This window comes from Prionailurus viverrinus, chromosome D1 (genome assembly GCF_022837055.1).
Source record: "Prionailurus viverrinus isolate Anna chromosome D1, UM_Priviv_1.0, whole genome shotgun sequence".
NCBI lineage: Eukaryota > Metazoa > Chordata > Mammalia > Carnivora > Felidae > Prionailurus > Prionailurus viverrinus.
This window is the reverse complement of record NC_062570.1, coordinates 17,348,484-17,370,894: the sequence shown is the minus strand read 5'-3', so window position 1 is coordinate 17,370,894 and position 22,411 is coordinate 17,348,484. Positions and strand designations below refer to the sequence as shown.

At 52.9% G+C, this 22,411-nt stretch overlaps 1 long non-coding RNA gene across 1 annotated transcript; it reads right to left on the bottom strand.

Moving 5' to 3' along the window:
• Nucleotides 1–6,214: 6,214 nt before the first annotated feature.
• On the bottom strand, nt 6,215–19,517 carry LOC125176021 (uncharacterized). Its single transcript, XR_007156103.1, has 4 exons — nt 19,069–19,517; nt 17,737–17,909; nt 14,182–14,333; nt 6,215–6,697 (listed from the first exon to the last, which is right to left on the bottom strand). It is a non-coding gene; the product is annotated as an uncharacterized LOC125176021 (long non-coding RNA).
• Nucleotides 19,518–22,411: the final 2,894 nt, after the last annotated feature.

Genomic DNA, 22,411 nt, shown 5'->3' with positions numbered 1-22,411 from the left:
AACCACGAGCCTGCCCGGAGCAAGGCAGGGGTGCGATCAGACTTCTGCCACCTGACAGAGCTCCATTCTATCTTTTTTTTTTTTTTTAATTTTTTTTTTCAACATTTATTTATTTTTGGGACAGAGAGAGACAGAGCATGAACGGGGGAGGGGCAGAGAGAGAGGGAGACACAGAATCGGAAGCAGGCTCCAGGCTCCGAGCCATCAGCCCAGAGCCTGACGCGGGGCTCGAACTCCCGGACCGCGAGATCGTGACCTGGCTGAAGTCGGACGCTTAACCGACTGCGCCACCCAGGCGCCCCTCCATTCTATCTTTAAATGCATGCTGTCTGTTTACTGACTTATTTTAAGATACTGCTCAGAACAGGTTTGAACCAACTTTTAAGAGTTGAGAGGTTTTAGCTCCTCTTGAAGGATCGGAGGTTCTGACGACACTGAGCCCTGATGCCAGGAGGTAAGAGCCAGCTGGAGCTGAGGAGCTCCCGAAAAGCAAGATCTTCCCCTTAGGGGCTACAGTTGACATTTGCACTTACTCCAGCCATGTGCCACTTCGCGTGATCACCGCCTGGCCCTTAGGAATTTAATTTTTCAGTCCTTGACCTAGAGAAAAGGTGGTGTGCAATTCTGATCCCTGGAGTTTCCAAGGCTAGAAGAACTAGAGAACACAGGGGCAGCAGAGCGAGAGATCTGTGAGGCAAGGTGACCTCTAGAGTCCCTGCTAACGCCTGGAGAATGGCCACAGCTCTGCCTGGCCCCCTGCCCCGATTCTGGCCAGGCCCCTTGCCCAGGCCAGGTGGTGATCTCCCACTCAGCTCTGCCACTGCCTGCCACACCAAACTTGGGCAACTCATTTGACACCTTGGAAGCCTCCAATTCCTCCTCTGCCAAAATAGGGATATGAGTAGCTCCTGACTTGATAGGATTGTGAAGTTGAAGGAGGCCATGCATGAAAAGGGCAGATCATAACATCCTGTGGATAACAAATGTTCGCAGATATCAGGGCTGTCTGCTTACCCTGTCTGCCCCGCCCACCCTTATGCTCCCTGTGGAGACTTAGGACCAGGACACCCCAAGAGTCAGGCTTGCCCTCATCCTCTCTGATGTAGGGATGATGGAACCGAGGCCCAGAGAAGTGAGGTTGCTCTAGATGCTGGAGTGTGAGCATCTATCCTCGGTCCAGTGACACAAATCTGGCTGAAAGCAGGGACTGGTCATACCAGGAGTAAGGGTGAGAGAGAAGGCTTTCCAAGTGCAGCGGGCTCTAAGCAGGATGTGGAACACAGTATCGGTGGGATAGTGGAATAGTGGAACACCCAGTGCTCATCCCAACAGGTCGAACATCACTCTTAGAGCTAAGACTTTCCCATTTTCTGACCAAATGCCAATTATAGTGACTCAGGCTGAGTAGTCAATAAGTCAGGGTTGAATTAATGAATAAATCAATTTTTAAAAAATGAATGAAGAAGTTCATGAAGGAAAGAAATGAAAACTTTACCTTCCCCAAGTCCCACTAGGAAGAACTCCCGCCGGTGGGGGAATAGTGGAATAGTGGAACACAGATCGGCAGAAAGAGAGGTTTTCTTACATATGGCTCCCCACATGCCCACGCTTTGAAACAGCAACACTCAAAGTATCTGCGCTTTCTTTGAGCCCCAAACAATAGTCCCAACCCGATCCTACCCAGCTCTCCTATCCAAGGGGTTCAAAAGCAAGTGCCTAGGCTCCCTTCCTACCTTCCCAACTGGGATTGGAAAAGGACACACACGTTCACGCACCCACGCGCACACGCGCGCGCGCGCGCACACACACACACACACACACACACACACACAGGTGTTCGTCTTCTCCTTTGTGGGCCCTGGCATCACCAGCTCGTTTTCCTGTGGAAAATCCCCACACAGACACACAACCAGACATCCCTTATCAGAATGGCGCTTCCTCTAAGGCAGTCATCAAAGCAATCTGACTTACCAAGGAAATTAAGAAGGCTCCAGCAGGAATTGCCACGGAGCACCAAACTCCTCAAACTCAGGCGCTTTGCTGTGTTTTTTTTCTAATGAGTTTTAAGCTGGGGCCCATCCCCTTGGGACATTTAGCAAATATCAGGCTTCCTGAAGTTCCTTCTCTCCCACTTCCTGCTGCCTACTGGCTCCTCAGCTGGGCTTTCAGGACCCTCCCAGTCAGCCAGCGCCCCTCCCACCCCAGAGAGCTCTCTGCTTCTTCCAGAGTTTTCCTTAGGCTCGTGTCTCCTCACTGTCCATCTCTCTCTCTCTCTCTCTCCACCACCCTCTCTCTCTGTTACTGCCACTCACCGGGTTCACTCTCTGCCTTCTTTGGCAATATGGCTGTCCTACTCACTGGAACCATTCTGGCCAAAGCTACAGTCAGCTCTCTGTCCGCATTTTATTTGATCTTTCAGTAGCCTTTGACCCAAAGGCCACCTTCCTTCTTGAAACATTCTCTTCCCTCAAAATGCTGGACCAACAGGAGGTTCCGAGGCTAAGAGTAAAGTTTCACTCCACCCTCACACACACACACACACACACACACACACACACACGCTGGGTGTTATTCTTATTTTTAAAATCTTGTCTAATCCAATGGCCAAAACAATTTTATTGTTTACACGTCCATGTCTTTTCTAGTGGAAGATTCTGTAGGGCCTCGTAGTCCACAGTAAGGAGTTCGGGTTTTATCCTAAACCCCAACAGAGGAGTCATATCGCCCGATTTTCATTTCAAGAAGTTTGGCTTGCTGGTGCGAGGATGCCGGGCTGGAGGCAGACAAGAACGGAGGCAGGGAGACCACAGCGAGGCTACTGCAGCCGTCCTAGCGGGGCATATACCTGGGCTGGGGCAGCGGTGCGGGGCTTGGGAAACAGACCGACTCTGCATTTGCCGGTGGCTCAAAATGCTAGAATGAGGGGAAGGAGGAATCCCGAATGATTCTTGAGTTTGGGGCCTGATTAACTGGAAAGATGATAGTTATATAGTGCCGACTGTGTGACAAGCACTGTTCTCAAGGTTAGACATATTTTCAGTCACTCAGTCTCCTCAGCTCTGTCAAGTAGGTCCTGGGATAATCCCCATTTACAGCTGAGGGCACAGAAAAGAGCTAGAGCCAGGATTCCAACCCGGAGTCCACACTCCTGGCAGACAGGCTCACAGCCTCTGTTGAGAAAGGTGGAGCGGGTTAGGGAGGCAGAGAAGACTGGGGTAGAGGGGAGGGGAGCGGGAGGGGAGCCGGGGGTGGGGGAGAAGGGAGCATCTCAGGATGGGACACGGCTTCAGCCCCCAGAGGACCTGACCCCGGGAAGGCTGTGCATTATGGCTGGACGAGTGAGACCTTCAGGAAATCCGCAAGGAGGTGGATGACGGAAGAGTTGAGCAGGCTTTAGGAGGGCACCTTCAGGGACAGGGGGGGGTCCCAGGTGACGAGGGGGCAGTGGTTGAACGCCGCACAGGTCACTTGGGTTTGCACTCACCCTTCGCTGAAGGCGCCGCTTAGCTCTGCCCCAACCCACACCCCTCCCTTTCACATTCGCACACCTGCCTGTGCCTCTTCGAAAGACTTACCTTTTCATTTCCAAATATTGTTTGTGCGTTTTAAACCATACAAGTATATGCTTATTATAAGACATTACACTGAAAGGTAGAAAAAATTTAAACTCACTCATAGGTCACCCAGAGAGTCGTCTGTAGAGGTTGGAGGCTTATTTTAGATGGAAAGAAAGATAAATGCCAGTTTGTTTAAAAACCGGCACCTTAACATACATTGTTTTGTATCCTGATTTTTTTTTTTTGCACATTAAATATTCTTCTCAAACAGTGATTTTCATAGCTGCGCGGCTGCCCTTGTGTGGATGTACCACCACTTAACCTCTCGTGGGGGGCATTTATGCTGTTTCCAGTGTTTTGTCTTTGAAACTAAAATCATAATGAACTTATTTGTATGTAAATCTCTGTGCGCATCTGATTACTTCCTTGGGATGAATTCCCATGGGGCACTGCTGGTCCACAGCGTTTAAACTTTGTGAGGTCTGATACCCACCCCCCTGCCAAGGCGCTCGGAATAGCACCACGACCTACCACCCACACTGCTTCCAGAAGCTCCTAAGTGTCCTTCCTGCTTCCTCTTACTCAACCCAAACCATTGTCACGGCGGCCAGAACCTCTTCGTGAAACAGTAAAGGCAGGTGGTATCACCTCCCCTGAAAACAGGACTCCCCTCATGCTTTGTGGGCATTACTTCTCCAGCTGCCCTTCCCACTGTGTCCTGTCTGGTCTCTTCTCGGTTCATCAAAGATCTCTCCCACCACAGGACCTTTGCACATGAAGTCCCTCTTCTGATGGCTCACGTCTTCTTACCGGCCGTGACTCCGCCCGGCTCTGCCTCCTTGGAAATGCCTTCACTAACCTCCCCTCCTTTGTCTCCAGCTCCCTTTTGATTTCCTTCAAGGTCCTTCACGTGTGTAAATGCAGTAAAGCTTTGGTTTGCCAGCATAGTTCATTCTGGAAACACGCTTGTCATCCAAAGCACTTGTACACCAAAGTAAATTTCAAGAACCATTGGCTCAGTGATGGTCATGTGACATTCAGTGCCACGTAGGGCCACATGTCGCTCCTTTATCAAGTTAAAATTTATTATACATTTTTGCTTGCCTTACAGAACACTCGCAGAACAAGTTACTGGCAATCCAAGGTCTTACTGTATTTAATTGTATTTTTTACTTATTAGTTTTCACTTTCCCTGCGCTAAACGGTACGCTCTGTGAAGGCAAGGACTTAATTTCACTCACTACTATCCACCCAGTTCCTAACCCAGTGCTTAACAGAAAGTTGGTCTCTGTATAAATATCATCGTGTCGTCTTCCAAAAAGGTCATACTCTCCTACCCTTCCACCAGTAATGCATGAAAGCGGAGGTCACCGCATCCTCACCAACACTGAGAATTATGCGCTTTTTTGCAAAATAGGAATCTTTGCTAACATGACGGCAAAAATAATATTTCACTGGGGGCGCCTGGGTGGCTCAGGCGGTTAAGCATCTGACTTCGGCTCAGGTCATGATCTCACGGCTGGTGAGTTTGAGCCCCGAGTCAGGCTCTGTGCCGTCGACAGCTCAGAGCCTGGAGCCTGCTTCAGATTCTGTGTCTCCCTCTCTCTCTCTCTGCTCCTCCCCTGCTCTCGCTCTCTCTCTCTAAAATAAATATTGAAAAAAATTTTAAGTAATATTTCATTGTTTAAATCTGATTACTGGTGACGTAGTGACGTCGTGTCTATCAGGCTCCTCGTGTAGTCCATAGTAAAAGACCCATTTCTAACCTGTGGTGATTGTCTTTATTCTTAAAGCTATTCGGGAAAAGAAGGTGTTCTAGCTCCAACTTCTGGACTCTTCTAGAGAAAAAAACCAAAAAACGGAACCGTTGTTGCTGAAGGCTGACCTCGATCCTTCCTGCCGCTGCTGTTTTTATCTTCCTCTTATCGGGCCCTTGTGGGATTGGTAAGAAAGTGTGCAACTGCCCTCGCGGTCCTCTCACCAGCGTCCCTGTCCTGCCTCCTGTGCCCAGCGTGAGGGAGCAAAGCCTGCGAGCCCCTCCCTCCCCACACCCCCCCCTCCCAGGGCTGAGCGGCGGATTAAATGACTCCATTCAAGAAGGGAGGCTGTACTGGTAAGGTGCAATCATCTCTGACTAAAATCTCTTTTTCAGATATATAATGGTCTAATCAATATTAATAGAGAGGCTTATCTGTTTTCCTCATCTCCCATGTCCTTAAGAGTAGATAAAACGCTTGTAAAATAGGATTCTATTCAGCATATACTGATTGCTTCCAAAACGCATTTTCTCGAGATCTGTCATCAAGTGGGAGTCATTACGGAACCGCTAGGCCCAGCGCCGCCGTTGACAAATTTGGGGGAGATTCTTTGATTATTTTACCCAACATGTGATTTAACGGCTGTGGAGCTTCTCTGGATTCGAAATGTGTTCGCACCTGTCCCGCAAGGCCATCCTGGAAGGCAGAGGATTTTCGACAAATGGACGTTCAGAGGAGGGAGGGCTCGTAGGGGGAGAGCCGGGGAGACCGCCGGGCATCAGGGGTGGGAAGGGAGCAGACCCCCACAGACACCCGCACGGTGGCCTGTGTCAGAGTCCAGCTCTGAAGGCAGGTGAAGCAGGGAGAGAACAGAGAGGCCCCAGGAGCAGGCCCGGGGGGTCTGCCGTGTACGAGCCCGGGCCGGTCACCAGACCCTGTCTGAGCGCTTTCGCTTGTCCTGAATCCGGGAAGGGCCCAGTGCCTTCCAGACCCCAGGTCTAACCTCATCTACTTCTCAGGGGGGTGGGGACAGCAGCGCCCCTTTGGGATGCCTCAATTTTCAGGGCAGCACTACTCGATGAGTACTTTGTAGACTTTGAATCCAGTAGGAATAAAAATAGAGTATGATACAGACACAGTATGAATAAAAATCGTGGAAGCAAAACAAAGTATTACGGCCGACTTAAAAATCCATGACGAACCAATCCAATGACTAGACAGGCTGTACTTTGACAGCTTATGACATGTGTCATATATAGCATATAATCCAGCGCAGCCGTTTAAAAGCATCGTGGAGATCTGGACGTGTCGACGCAGACAGACATCCAAGACATGTTGCTGAGTGAAAAAAAGCAAGTTGCAGAGTGATTCATACAAGGTGAGCTATGGGAGGAAAGAAGAAAATAGTATGTAATTAACAGGTATTTTATTTCTTAGGGAAAAAACTCCAGCCCCGAGTATAAGGATGTAATAAACTGATAACAAGGGTTACTTTCATGGTCCCTGCTCTGGAGCAGGGAAAAGATTTAGGGAGGGTGGGGGAAAGAGGATGTTAGCATTATCTGTAATTTTTTAGGGGGAGGGTACATAGTCATGCATTTCTTGTGGAACTAAAAATTATTAATAAAAACATCTGGATTGGAGCGCCTGGGTGGCTCAGTCAGTTACGCGCCCGATTTTTGCCCAGGTCATGATCTCGCGGTCCGTGAGTTCGAGCCCCGCGTCGGGCTCTGTGTTGACAGCTCGGAGCCTGGAGCCTGCCTCAGATTCTGTGTCTCCCTCTCTCTCTCGGTCCCTCCCCCCACTTACACTCTGTCTCTCTCAAAACGTGAACGAAACATTAAAAAAAAAAAAAAGAATAAATAAGTAAATAAAAACATCTGGATTACTTGGATTTCCACGTCTTGACCGCTAGCTTACATCAGGCACAAAAAACCTCCATTCCAGATGGATCACAGATCTAAATGTCGAAGGTCTAGTAATAATAAAGCTTTTAGGAGAAACTAGAAGAATACCTTTAGAGGCTGAGCTAGGCAAAAAAAAAAAAAAAATTTTTTTTTGACTGGACACAAAAGACATCCACTATAAAGGAAAAAGCCAGTAAGTTAGACTACATTGAATTAAGCTACCTTCAAAAAGAGGGTTCCCGCTCACAGTATAATGTCCTCACAGGTCGCTTATCAGTTTCAGGGGAAAAAATATCACCACCTGGACCAGGTAGGTGATCAAAATTAGCATCCTTAACGAGGAGCAGAGAGAAACTGTGTGGCCCCGGATGCGAGACCCGGCGACCACTCGCACGGGATGCCAGCCGGCAAAGCAATATTTCCTCTAATCATAAGAAAGTATCAGGCAAACAAAATGAGGAACATTCCATCTGAGAGGGAAGAGGGGGAGGGACTGTATTGTTCAAAATGTCAATGTCATAAAAGACAAAGAAAGGCCATGGAGATGTTCCTGATTGAAGGAAACTGAAAAGACGTGACAGTAAGAACAATGCCTGACTCTAGACAGGATTCTGTACTGGAAGAGGGAAGACGCCACAAAGGGCATTATTAGATCAACTTCAAAAATGGAAATACAGATAGTAAGGTAGATAGAAGTATTATGGCAACGTTAAGCAGACTGAAGTTGGTAGCTGCAGGGTGATCATGGACGGGAATGTTCCTAAGAAATACAGACGGAATCATTTGGGAGTAAAAGGTCATCGTGTACACAACTTACTCTCAAGGTTCAGAAAAGCGTTGTGTGTGTGTGTGTGTGTGTGTGTGTGTGGAGTGGGGCAGCGTGGTGAGAGAGTACACACGATAAAGCAAATAGGAGAGAGCAGGCTAGTTCCCTGATCTCTTCTTATAAGGACACCCATCCTATCAGATCAGGGCCCCCCTCTTAGGACGTCAGTTAATCTTCGTTACTTCCACAGAGGCCCCGTCTCCGAATACAGCCACGCTGGGAAGCCCTAAGGCTTCAACATACGAATTTGGGCGGGACCCAAACGCTCGGTCCAGAGCAAGTGTGAACACTGAGAAGCAGGGATCAATGGAACTATCCTGGGAGCTGCTGCCACGGGCACTATTTCCAGAGGCTGAGCACAAGCACGCACGCTGGCCTAGCAGTCCACGCCAGCGGAAGTGTGTGCAGACGGGCGCCAAAGTCTCGTACAAGAATGTTCACAGCAGCGCCGCTCCCAACAGCACGCCTGAAAACAATCCACATGCCCATCAACAGAAGGACGGATAAATAAATCGTGCATAATCATACAAAGGAATGCGAGACATCAATAAGAACGAACGAGTGACGGCCATAGGCAATAGAAATCAATCTCTAAAGTAGTGCAGAGGGAAGAAAGCCTTTACCCAGATTCACCTACTGCTCGGGGAAATTGTGCCAGACGCAAATGAGTACATATTTATGGTCTCATTTCTGGGAAGTCAGAAAGGTAAGGGCGAATTTAGTTTAGCTAGAAGCCAGATTGGTGCTTACCCTTGGTGGAGGGAGCGGGGAGGCTGGAATAGGGCAAAGGGGACTTGTAGGGGCTGGTGAGGTTCCGTTTCCAGATGTGCTGCGTTCACCAAGTTGCGCATTTATGACTTTGCACGTTGACGCATGCGTTCTTTAATTAAGGGTTTACAGGGGCGCCTGGGTGGCGCAGTCGGTTAAGCGTCCGACTTCAGCCAGGTCACGATCTCGCGGTCCGTGAGTTCGAGCCCCGCGTCGGGCTCTGGGCTGATGGCTCGGAGCCTGGAGCCTGTTTCCGACTCTGTGTCTCCCTCTCTCTCTGCCCCTCCCCCGTTCATGCTCTGTCTCTCTCTGTCCCAAAAATAAATAAACGTTGAAAAAAAAAATAATTAAGGGTTTACATTAAAAAAGAGATACCTGGATACTTGTTAAGTTGGGATTCTAGAATCATGCATGGCCCTTCTAATTCCAAATCAGGAGGTAAGGAGTGGGGTGAGTGGGAGGTGAACAGGTCCCAAATCTGCTTTTTAGGAATTTTTTATTCAATTTTAAATTTAATTCAAATTTATTTAAAATAGATTTAAAAAAAAAAAAACAGTTCACCTATTTCCCCCACACCCTCCCCCTCCCTTTCGCAACCACCACACCAATCTGTCCGCTGTATCCATGGGTTGTGATTGCTGGATTGTTGTTTGTCGTTTATTGCTTTTTGGTTTACACCTGTAAGAGAGCCCGTCCGGTATTTGTCTTGCCTGAATTGCTACATTTAGCACAATACCTTCCAGGTCCATCCATATTGTGGAACATAGTAGGTGCTTAGTACATGTTTTTTCTTTCTTTAAACCAACTTGAATAGAAGGAACCAGAGCTGACAGCCCCACCTTTGCCAGGAGAATTCTGCTTTTCAATTCTGCCCCGGCCCGCCCTTGGGTCCAGAAAACCCTATTTCCACCTGTCCCTCCTGGATACACCCTCCTTCACTTCTCAGGTCCCTTTTTCCTTGCTCCACTGAGGCTCAGCACCAATCCCTCCTTTCTTCTCCCATTCTTTGTCCTCCAGGTCCATGCACCCGGGTGAAGGGGAGGAGGGGCCTTTCTTATGCAGTAAAATTTTCATCTTTATCAGCACCCGTGACATTGTCACCTGACAGAGCTCCCAGCCCTGCCAATTAAGCCACCTCTCCAGCCCTCTCCCCAAACCCCCACCACGCCAGCCCTGCAGAGAAACTACCTAGCTGTATACACCTCTTCTCCCTAGTCTGAGAAGGGAACCCTCTCAGTTTGTAAACCCTCATTCCTGCCATCAGAATGGAAGCCGTCTAGGGGCGCCTGGGTGGCGCAGTCGGTTAAGCGTCCGACTTCAGCCAGGTCACGATCTCGCGGTCCGGGAGTTCGAGCCCCGCGTCAGGCTCTGGGCTGATGGCTCGGAGCCTGGAGCCTGTTTCCGACTCTGTGTCTCCCTCTCTCTCTGCCCCTCCCCCATTCATGCTCTGTCTCTCTCTGTCCCAGAAATAAATAAACGTTGAAAAAAAAAATTAAAAAAAAAAAAAAAGAATCTTCAAAAGAAAAATGAAGACCCAAAGAAACCATTAGGTTCCAGAGTGTATATCCTTTTTGTTTTTATCATTTAAAATTTTTTTGTAATGTTCATTCATTTTTGAGAGGGGGAGAGAGGGGCAGAGAGAGAAGGAGAAACAGAAACCGAAGCAGGCTCCAGGCTCTGAGCTGTCAGCACAGAGCCTGACGTGGGGCTCGAACTCAAAAACTGTGAGATCATGACCTGAGCCGAAGTTGGAAGCTTAACTGACTGAGCCACCCAGGTGCCCCTATGTCCTTTTAATTTTTTGTTATTTTTTAAATGTTTACTTATTTATTTTTGAGAGAGAGAGAGAACAAGCAGAGGAGGTGCAGACACACACACACACACACACACACACACACACAGAATCTGAAGGCTCCAGGCTCTGAGCTGTCAGTGCAGAGTCCAACACGGGGCTCAAACCCACGAGCCATGAGATCATGACCTGAGCCAAAGTCGGGCACTTAACCGACGGAGCCACCCAGGCGCCCCAAGTTCATATCCTTTTTAAATAAAGAATGATAAATTGTGGGGACGTGACAAGACGGACGTGCTTAGACCAGGGCCAGTAACTGTGGCACAGTGATTAGTGATGGGAGATCAGAGTTACTTTGGGGAGTCTGTCTGCACAGAACCCTCTCGGTGTTGACTCTCAGTTTCTGGTGATGAGAATGTTCTCTTCTTCCTGGTACAAGGAGGACATCTTTCTCCCGGGAAACGTTGGGACCTGCTTTTAGGTAGAGAGGGGAGGTCAGAGAGCCCTTCCTGCATCTGCTGTTTCTCAAGTGCCTCGAGATCAAAATACTTATTAAGCAGGGGCACCTGAGTGGCTCATTTGGTTAAGCATCAGACTTCCGCTCAGGTCATGATCTCACAGTCCGTGAGTTTGAGCCCCACGTCGGGCTCCGTGCTGACAGCTCAGAGCCTGGAGCCCGCTTCGGATTCTGTGTCTCCCTCTCTCTCTCTCTGCCCCTTCCCCCCTTGTGCTCTGTCTCTCAAAAGTAAATAAACGTTTTAAAAATTTTTTAATAAAAAAAAGGTCAAACATAGAGGGGTGCCTGGGTGGCTCCGTCAGGTAAGCACCAACTTCGGCTCTCAGGTCATGATCTTGAGGTTTGTGAGTTTGAGTCCCGCATCGAGTTCTCTGCTGTCAGAGCAGAGCCTGCTTTGGATCCTCGTTTTCTCTCTCTCTCTCTCTCTCTCTCTGCCCTTCCCCCTGCTCTCTCTCTCTCTCTCAAAAATAAATAAAACATTAAAAAATTTAAAAAAGGTCAAATATAGAAACAAAGAGTAGAAGTTGGGGCTGGGGAGAAATAGGGAGACGTTGGTAAAAGGATGCAAACTTTCAGCTATATGGTGAGTGAGATGTGAAGATCGAACGTATGGCATGGTGACCATAGTTGAGAGCACTGTGTATCGCATCACTGAGATTTGCTAAGCGAGAACTGAAATGTTCTCACATTTCAAACAAACAAGAGATGCATTTGCAAAAATTAACTGGATGGGGGGATCCTGGCCCGATGTATACATATACCAAATCACCATGATGTACACTTTAAATATCTTCCAATTTTACTTGTCAGTTACCCCTGGAGAAACTGAGGGGGGCGGGAGAGAGAAGGAAGTCCACGAGAGGAAAGCGACTTGCCCAAGGTCTGTCAGAGAATTCTAACAGACTAGAGAACTGATCTCAAATCTGTCTTCGTGGCCAGAACTCACACCATGGTTGTCAAGCCGAGTGAAAACATTTCAAGCAGCTTCTGTTCTTAGTATATGATTGGCCAGAGAAAGGCTGGACTTGGGGCACCTGGGTGGCTCAGTCGGTTAAGCGTCTGACCTCGGCTCAGGTCATGATCTCATGGTCCTTGAGTTCGAGCCCCGTGTCGGGCTCTGTGCTGACAGCTCACAGCCCAGAGCCTGTTTCAGATTCTGTGTCTCCCTCTCTCTGACCCTCCCCTGTTCATGCTCTGTTTCTCTCTGTCTCAAAAATAAATAAACATTAAAAAAAATTTAAAAAGGGAAAAAAAAAAGAAAGGCTGGACTTGGTTTGCAGAGCGTTAGGGAGACTCGGCCCCCATCTTGACCCGGCTTCTTTGCCAGGGCAGACTTGCCGACGGGGCAGGTGTGATGGGGGTGGGCAGTCACTTGCTCCTGCCTTGGTCCCTTGCCTCAGTGAGCGGTGATTGACAGCGGGATTCTGGGATTCAGGAAGAACAGGGCAGGGCCCCCATCCCCTAGGAGCTTAGTCCAGCATGGTGTATGGACCCCTAACCAGATCATTACAATGGAGCAGCAAGACAAGTCGAGGGTTCTCAACCCAGCCCGGGCAGGGCTTCCTGGAGGAGGTGATGCCCCTGAATGCCTTTGTCTCCTCTTGGAGGTCCCCACATCCACGCCTGCTGCCCCACCAACTTGGGGCCTTCTCCCACCCCCCAAGCATTCCTCAAGCACACCCCCTTCCTTTTCTTCTCCTCAACACAACTGACCCAGGTGACCTTTTCATAAGGAACTTCACCAGAAGTTAAAGAGCATAAATAAGGGAAATTACCAGCAGTCTGGCTGCGACAGGCCCGATTTCTGATCCTGGTCCTGCGATGACCGTCAACTGAATCCCAAGTGCCTGCGTATCTCACAGAACCCCGTCCATTTGTAGCCGCTCCTCACTCTCTATCTTGATGCCCGTCCCTTCTCGAATATCCAACACCAAGAAGTCACGCTCCGGGCAAACGGTGGGTAAGAAATGGGCTTAGCACTCCCTCCTCTCTCCCCTCTCCACAACAGGCTCAGAAGCCCTCCCCTCTCTATCCCATTCTCAAGGGCAACTCAGGGTTCTTCTCCTACAGAGGTATCCCCAGAAAACTTAGCACCCAGGAAGGCAAGGAGAAGGGCTTCCTTCAGAGGAGAACACACAGGGCACGGAATCTGGAGTGGGGACCATAACGAGAGATCACTAAGTCCGTGGGACTGGGGCACCTGGACTCAGCTGGTCAAGTGGCTCAGCTGGTCAAGTGTCCAACTCTTGGTTTCGGCTCAGGTCATGATCTTGCAGTTGGTGAGTTCAAGCCCCGACGTGGGCTCTGCACTGACAGCGAAGAAACTGATTGGGATTCTCTCCCTCCCTCTCTCTCTGCCCTTTCCCCCTTGGCAAAATAAATAAATAAACTTTTAAAAATTAAGAAAAAAAAATAAGTCCATAGGACTAGCCTCTACTTCTCTATGCCCGTCTGCAATCCCCCCCACACACACCCCGTTGATCGCTATTAACCCCCACCATGATCTTTAAATTAAGGATGTAGGAATAGTCTCATAGGGGTGCGATAACATGCCTATGGAGAGGAAATGAGGAGATATTGATTGAGATCCACCGGGTATACGGTACATAGAATAATGCCCCCCAAGTGTCTCCCTCCTCTTCCCCGTGAATATACTCCCTTCCATGGCAAAAGAGACTCTGCAGAGATGATTAGGCTAAGGATCTTGAGATGGAGAGATTATCCTGGATTATCTGGGTGGGCCCAACACGATCACAAGGGTCCCTGTTAGTAAAAGAGGGGGGCAGGAGAGTTGGACTCAGAGTGACAGAGCACAAGGGAGACTTCACTGGCCACTTCCGGCTTTGAAGATGGGGAGTAGGAGCCACGAAGTCAAGGAAATGGAGAGGCCTCCAGAAGCAGAACAGCCCCTCTCCTGAGCCTCCAGAGAGGAATGCAGTCCCACCGACACCTTGATTTTAGCCCCGTGAGACCCCAGTCGGGCTTCTGCCCCCAAGAACTGTGGGATGATGATAAGTGTGTGCTGTATGTCACCAAATTTGAAAGTTACCTACCTACCTGCAACACCTCCCGAGGGATTGGTTGAGGGCGCTGAGGCTCAGATTGTCCGATGATCTGCTCCAGGCCACCCAGATTCTCTTAAGCGTGGGTTTCTCAACAGCAGAGCCTGAGGCAGGGGTTCGGGATTCATGATTTCTTGAGGGAGTCCCCTTCATCCAAAACACATAAAAAAGTAAGAGAAGCAGCAGAGGGAAGGGCATGAGGGTCTCAGGGCAAGTCACTGCATGGGTCACCCTGGAACATAAATCAGCCAAGAATATTACCTCCACTCCTGGCAAGGCGCTCAGCCCACTGTTCCCTGCGTCAGCCCGTCATTGGCTGGCTGGTGGGTGCCCTGAGGAGCCGCTAGAGGTAACCCACTGCCCAGAGGGCAGATCTCTGCAGAAGGGGCAGCTATGAGCCGTCAGCAGCCCACGCTCACGCAGCCAGGGATGGGTAAGTCACAGCAGCATCCCCACAGGTGTGGCCCCGGCCCCGTCTCCGACAGATGTGAGAGCCCACAGCCCCGGGCATGTATGGACCGGCCAGAGAGCACTGCGCACCGAGGCATGGAAAGGGGGCAGCTGGAGCTGGAGACAGGTGTCCGGGCCGGTGAGGCGGCGGGCCAGAGGCTGGGGGCCCCCACGGTGCCCAGGCAGCAGCACCCCATCCTCCCCCACCCCAGACCAGAGCCTTGCAGGTTCCTGATTCTCCAAGGAAATTGGATGTTGATGGTGTTCACAGCTCCCTCTCCCCTTCTCCTTGCCCTCCCCTCTTTCTTTCTGAGCCCTGCCCCTGAAGCTATTAATATCCAACTTGAACTAAACTGTGATTGCATTTCAACTTTCCTTTTTTTTTTTTTTTTTGCCACAAGCAGGTTGTTTCTTCAGGGTGGTGAGCAGAGCTGGGATCTTGCGTCTTTCCAGCCCACGGTCTGAGGGCTGATCATACAGAACTGACCCGCCTATACCAGGTCCGGAAGGAAGATGAGCGTTTCATTTTCTGCCTGTTTTATGTGGTGGCAGCTTCTGTGCCCGTCAGGAAACTCTGAACACATTTCATGGCCGGCTAATGGAGCAGAAATGTGCTCTCTAGTGAGGCCACGGCCAGGCCACGGGGAGCTTGGGGAGAGGCTCTGCCCATGGGCCACCGGCTGCTGTCCGGACAGGATGGAGGAGGGAGGGTGGCAGGGAGAGGGCTAGAAGTCTGCCCAGAGGACACGCAAGGTGGCACCTGCCGTTCACAGAGGGGTCTGCCGCCTCCGGTATCTTATCAGCCCCTTGATGATGCTGGAAAGAGTGCTGTGGGGCACCCCAGTCCACAAGCGGGGAAGCCCATGCCCAGACTGACCTCACACCGTGCCCACGGATTACCGGAAAGGTCAGGGACGGAGCTCGGGTGTCCTGACCCACAGCCTGCCCTCCAGCCTGGGCTCCAGCTCTTGCCACCAGGGCGAGAATAAGATGGGGCTCCCCCAGGCCAAGCCCCTGCTCCCTGAGCTTTTCTCCCTTCCCAACCAGCAGCCAAACGAGCTATGTGTTTCCCACCAGGCCTCTTGGGCCCAGAACCCTGCCTCCTCTTGCCCACGCGAGAGGGCAGGTGGAGACCAGGGCTGAGTTTAAACCCCCAGAGCCAAAGGTCATACAGTCCCTCTTCCAGCCCAGGAACACAGCCCCACCAGGACCCCTAGACAGTCATGCTGGGGACCACTTTGTCCCAGAGGCAGGACGTTCATCAGTGGTTGGTTTGCCTGGGACAAAAACAACAAAAAAAAAAACCCTGGAAGATGGAACACCCAGAGAGTTCCTGGGCTTGGCTGCCGGCATCTGCATTGCATTGCCAGGGGAAGAAGTAAGCTGGGGGTTGACCCGCCTGGGGGGAGAGCTGGCCGCTTACTTCCTAGAAGTAGCTGCTTTTGTCGACCCCCTGCTACATGCCATGCAGTGTGCAAAGAGCTCTACACGAGCCATCTTGAGGAACCTGCACACTGGCCCTGTGACACAGAGCCAAATATCCCTATTGTATAGACGAGAGAAAGTCCTCACGTGAGAATGCCCCTGCAGTCTCCTTGCATCCACTTAACTCCCAGAGACCATCACAGTAGAGAGGAGGAGCCTCCATTCACCAAAGGAGAAGTGAGGCTCAGAGAGGTTAGGCAACTTGCCCGAGGTCCCCTAGCATTGACAAGCGCCGGTAGGTGCCGGACTTGTCCCCAAGGTCCCGCTTGCTCGTTTCCACCACGGCTTCCGTAGCAGGGGGCAGGGGCAAGGGGAGGGGGCTTCTACGTCCAGGATGGAATCTACACACTGGACAATGAAGGGGGGAGCTCGAGGTCCCTCCCCACACACCCAGGCCACAGAGGGCAGCCACGGACAGATGACAGACACTTTGCCCTGGGAGGAGAAAGCCTCACTGCAGCCCTGCTCTGGATACTGCCCTCCAGAGTCTGCGCTGGGGACACATGCATCCCTTTGGTGGGCATTTATTAAGTACCTATTGCCGGTCATATACTTCGCCAGCAATCTGCAGAGCCCAGCTGAAGTTCCCCAGCTCGGCTCCCCCGGCCTGGTACTCTTTACCCCCCCCCCATTAGACGCTCCCTCTGTTTTGCAGTCCCCCAGATATGCACGCGTGTACGCATGCAAATGCACACATGTGCACACACACACACACACACACACACAACCTCCCCTAACCAGCCACCCGTAAATTAGGTCAGGCCCTCGAGCCAAAGTGAGGATGAACAGAACGGATGGAGGGATGCAGCGGCTCAGCAGACCAAATCTTGGGAGAAGGGGATGGAGGGGAGAGATGGAGAGGGGACAGGGTGGGCGTGGCTGCCTGGGAAGACGGGACAGTTTCAGGAAGCGGCCAGTGCGGTGCGCACTGGAGGGGGCCCTGGGTGCGAATGTGACGTTGGAACAGGCAGACTCGGGCAGCCGTCGGCAGTTTAAGTGCAATGCAGGGAGGTGGACGGGTTGGGAGTCAGCCCCCTCATAATGCGGGGCCCTGGGGGAAGGTTTACAGACCTGCTCTGAGCCTCCATTTCAACATCTGCAAAATAGGGACGTGGCACTGGGATGATCGTGGGGATGACGTGAGCTGGAGTGTGGGGCATGGAAGGACTTCAGAGGTAAGAATCACCTGCAGGGCGGCTGGGTCTGCCTCTGCTCCCACCCTTATCCATAACAGCAAACACAAGGTCAAAGGGCACCCTGCGCCCGGCACCATTCTAGGGCTCCCCGTGAATTCTGTCCCGGCATTCTCATGCCCACCCTAGGAGGTGATGCTCTGGCCATCACCCCCAGTTCTGAGCAGGGAATGGAAGCACAGTGCTTGCCCCAGATCAGGCAGAGCCAGGCTTAGAAGGCTCTGGACCCTGTGCTCCTTCCCTCTGCCCCACCACAGACTCTGCCGCTCCCGCTGGCTGCCCGGTCTCAGCAGCAAGACTCAGCTTTGTGCCCCGAGGAGCACCTTGGGCGGCCAGGCAGCAGGGCAGGGATTTGGTTTCGCTGTGGGGGAAGAAGCCCCGAAAGACCTCCTTGACTAGAAGCGTCTCCTCGGCTGGCTTACCCCGAGACCTTTAAAGCGAACGGAGGCATCATCTTCAGAAGACCCCGGGGTTGAAATACACGTCGATAACGTGGGAGGGCTCTGCTATGGTCTGTTTAGCAGAGGCCGGGTTGGTTGGTTAGAGGACTGGCTTTGATTTTAGAGAGGCACACAGAGGTGAAGAGGATCATGGTCTGGAAAAAAAGCACAGAACCACACAGGGACGGATGAGGGCAGTCCGCAGGGGAGGGACAGAGCGGGGGGGGGGGGGGGGGGGCGGTGCACAGCCTGGGCACAGGAGACTGACGCCAGGTAGAATATTCACACTGTTCTTCATACGTTTTTCAAGGAAGTGACATACAGATCAAAGAGGAGGGAGTGGCTCTCAAATGGAGCTAGAGGAGAGGAGGCAAAGCCCTTTTTACTCAACCTCCATTACCCACCCCCATCGCGGCGCCTCCAGGGCAATCTCCACAGGCCCGGGGTCCCCCAGGAACCCAGTTTGCAAACCACTAATCTCCCCGCAAAGAGCAGTGGCCTTGGAGTCAGTTCAGGGATCTCCTCTGTAAAGTCTCGGAGGTCTCTCCTGGCTGTGAAATTCTAGGTGATTTGGGGAGAGGAATAAAGGGGGCCGGCCAGGGACAGTATTGCTGACCATAGACCCTCCCTGGTTCAGCCAGGCTTTGGGGTCACATTTCCTTTTCCCAGAGCCCTGACCCTGAGCACAGACCTCCGTGGACCCCTGGGAGTGGTACGCAGGAACCGGTGACAGATGACAAAAGATGAGGTGTGGGGTCCCGTCCCTGACCCCCCAGCTGCTCACAAGGTCCACCCACATGCATCCGATGCTTGCATTCCTGTACTGTCTCCCCACCAGGAAACGGCCGGCTTTGGCCGATTGATATCACGGGGTGTGGAGTCAGCAGCGTCGGCCTGAGCCCCATCCTGCCCCTTCCTGGCTGAGCCTTCCTGGGCCATTAGGAAGCATTATTGCATTTTCTCCCCTCAGAAACCTCACAGGGCCGGGAGGGCAGAGACGATTATCCTCCTCGTATAGCTGAGTGAAGTGGGGCTCAATGAGATGAAGTGACTCTTCCAAGGTCACACAGCTAAACCCTGGCAGAGCCATAAACTAGGACCGAGTCCTTTCCCCCGTGAGCCTGCCGTGGGGCTCAGATGTTACACCTGCAAGGCTCTCGACGCCGGGTAGGGGGTGGGGGGCGGGTGGGCAAGTGGGAGATGCCCAGACCTCCTCCCTGGAGGGCAGTGGGGTGCACAGGCCCTAGGATGACCACAGAGGCAGTGGAGCAGGGCACCAGGGGCTGGAGGGGGACGGCAAAGGCCTCAACTCACCCTCGACACTCATCACGGCACTGGCCGCTCAGGAGAGCGAGGCGTGGTGCCTCGGAAGCAAGTGGACAAAAGCTCTGATGGCAGGTGAGCTTCCGGGACTCAGACGCCTCCCTCAAGGCAAGGCCGGGAAAAGAGCCCTGGGCTCCCAGATAAAAGGTTCTGGCCCATGGGGTGGAGGAAGACCTGGGACCCCACGCAGAAGGGAACTCAGACGTGGAAGGAAAGGCCATTCTGGAGTCTGTGTGGGAGCCTCAGATCCAGGGTCCTGCAGGAGGCTTGAAAGGAGAAGAGGACAGGGTGAGGGTAATAAGCTGGCACATCCCAGGGGTGGGGGCACGCAGCGGACGGGCTGCAAAGCAGCAGATGACCGTGCCAGCCCCCACCCGAGCCTGCACCTTTGTCCCAAATCCCTTCCCCTGGCCAGAGGGGTCCACGAGGCCCCCGCCTCCGGGCCCCCAACTGCAGCCGGGGTGGCTCCGGTGTGGCTGCCCGACCCTCCTCCTCTCCCACTGATTCAATTATTCATCTAGCGAGTTCTCAGCGTTGGAGTTCATCTCTCCCCCTTCTCAACAACCCCCAACGTCCCCCCCACCCCACACACACCAAGTTCGGGGAGGGGAAAAGCGCTGGCGGTTCCGTGTGGTGTTGATTAGAGTATTGATCCTGGCTCCAGCCCGCTGTTGCAGCCCCAGCATCCATCAATGCCAGGCAGGGCAGGCGGCAGACTGGCCTCGGGCCGGGCCAGACCGCAGCGCGCCCGGAGCTGCTCTCTGGCTGGAGCGAGGCCGGGTGGGCTGGGCGCTGCGAGGCGGGGCTGGGGGCTGGCCACCTGTGACCCCCATCACCTCCCTCCTCTCCCGGCCCCTTTGCTCTGTGGCCCTTGATTAGTCACGGCTGCTTTTATCTGGTCGTTCTGGCTGACAGCAGTCCCCCCTCGTTTAGGGAACCCCTCCAGTAAACTCCTCCTCTGCAAAGTCCTCCGGTGAGGTTCGGATGACACTCCACCTCCCCCCGCGCGTGCAGAAACTGAGGCTCACAGAGGTGAGGCGAGGTCAGGCCACTTGGGCGGGGTGGGGGGGGGGCAGACCTGAATGTCACTTTTCTGCCAGGCCACACTGCTCCCCCCCCAGCAAAAGGAACAGAGACGCTAATTGAGCCGCTATGTGCCAGGGACACATTCCCTCGCTGACAACTCATATTTATCTTGTGATGCAGAGGTTCATTATCCTCATTTTGCAGATGACGACACTTAAGTAACTTGTCTCCCGGTGGCACAGCTAGGAAGTGGCAGCGCCGGATTCAGACCCTTGTCTGTGAAACTCCGGACCCCAGCTCTTTCGGCGGGTCTGGCAAGTCCCCGTCGAGAAGTGGTCTCACCCCCGTGTTCTTGTTCTTTACGCTCACTACAAGCGAATTGGTGCTGTTATCCCCTATTCTTCCATCAGGGGGTCACGGGGGAAACTGAGGCGTGGTGTGGGGACGCGGCTGGAGAGGGCAGAACCCGGACTCCAGGCTAGGTCTGCTGACTGCTGCTTCTCTCATGCCAAATCCACCCCCCGTGTGACCTCTCCTGGGCTGGACTGCCACAGAAACCCAACTTGTTCCTTTTCAAGGAAGCCTTCTTAGACTTGCTGCGGGGCGACCGCTCCCTCTCTCTCCACGGCTCCAGGTTCTCTCCAGAAAGGAATGAATGTGCTCAGTGTCACCGCCAGCCTCCCAGAACTCCCCTGCCCCTTCCCTCCACCGGGCCTCCTCTCTTCCCTACTACCTGTGACCCCTGCTCAGGCGCACTACCTCCAGGGAGCCCAAGCCCACCTGACCCCCATCGCCCACCACTCGGCCTCGGAGGCCGAGCTTCTGATCTCACCACTGAGCGCAGCGGCCTGGGCAAGTCGTTTCTACCCTCGGTTTCTCACCTATGCACCTCGTTGGAACCACCCAGAAGCTCTGTAGACTATTAAAATGCCAGGCTCCCACTCCTGAGGTTCCGATGCGGTGGCGCTGGGGTGAGGCCTGGTCATCTGCATTGTGGAAAGCACGCAGGTTTTCGTTCAACCAATATTTCTTGGATGTCTGTCCAATGGGGAAGCCCAGCATGGACAGGAGCCACGGCACGCTGGGTGGCCTCGGGGGTTGCCGAAGCTCTGCTCTCTGTGTGCACAGGGCATCCACCCCACTTGTGCAGTGTGGGGTGGAGACAGGGTGAGTGTGACATGGAAGGAGCTGGATGTGTGAGGAGCGGGGGAGCGTCACCTGCTATGTTCTGTGTGCTGCAGCGGTCAGGAACCGCCAGGCTGGATGGCTTCTGGGGTCCCTGCCACGTGGAGGACCCGGGGTTCGCCTGTGACTTTCACGTGTCCCTCGCACCGGCCTTTTGTCCGTTTCCTGGCATCCCCGACCCTCGTGTTCCTCTACATGGCTGGACCACCCCCTGCCCCTGGGAGAGGGCCCTGCATAGCGGGTGTGGCCCAGGAGGCCTTGGGCCGGTTGACCCCTGGGTCCCAGGCTCCCACCTGCTCCCTGCCTCGCGTTGAGCTCTAGTTGCGGAAGGCGGGAAGGAAAGCGGGTTGGTGGCCGTCCCCGCACCAGCCTTGAGTTAGCACTGGTGGCAGTGCTGGGGCTGGAAAGCTGCTATGACTGCAGATGGATCTGTTGTGCACTGAGCTGCTGACCGAGAAGACAGAAAGCCACATCACCCATTGGGACCCAGAGTCTCTCCCTTGGGCTACCGGGGTGGGTGGAGAGAGAAGGAGGGAGACAGAGGGAGGGAGAGAGACAGAGAGAGAGAGGGAAAGAGAGAGAGAGAGTAAGAGAGCTGCTCCTGCCTTACCTGGAGTCTTTGCAGGGCCCCAGGGAGGGAAGGTGGGACCCCAGGCTCAGTCTCAGCCTCTGCTTCCGGGCAGCCCTGGGCTTTCTTGTCCTTTCTCCGGAACCAGCGGGCAGCTCAGCCTGGAACAGAAGAGCTAAAGCAGCAGATACTTTAGAAATGTATTTCCATCTCGTTTATAACTCTGTAGTTTGACATGGTCTGGGAGCAAAGGACAGACCCTTCACCTTCATGCAGCTGGCTCGGGGGCACGCGTTTGCTTTTCTCCAGCGCTGCGAGCACAGGAGGCTGGGAGGGTGCCGGCATCCAAAGCCCTGGGGAGGGAAGCCTAGCCTGGGTGGCTCCTTTGGAAGCTTCGCCCAGGTGTAGTTCTGAGATGAGAACATGGAGAATCGGGTCCTGCCAGCTCCACGTCGAGCCCAGGCACTCCGGGCCTTCCCTTCCCGGCCCGGGGCTGTCAGGTGCCATAATGGCCGTGAGAGAAGCGGGCCACACGGATGCCAGTGCCCAGCTGAC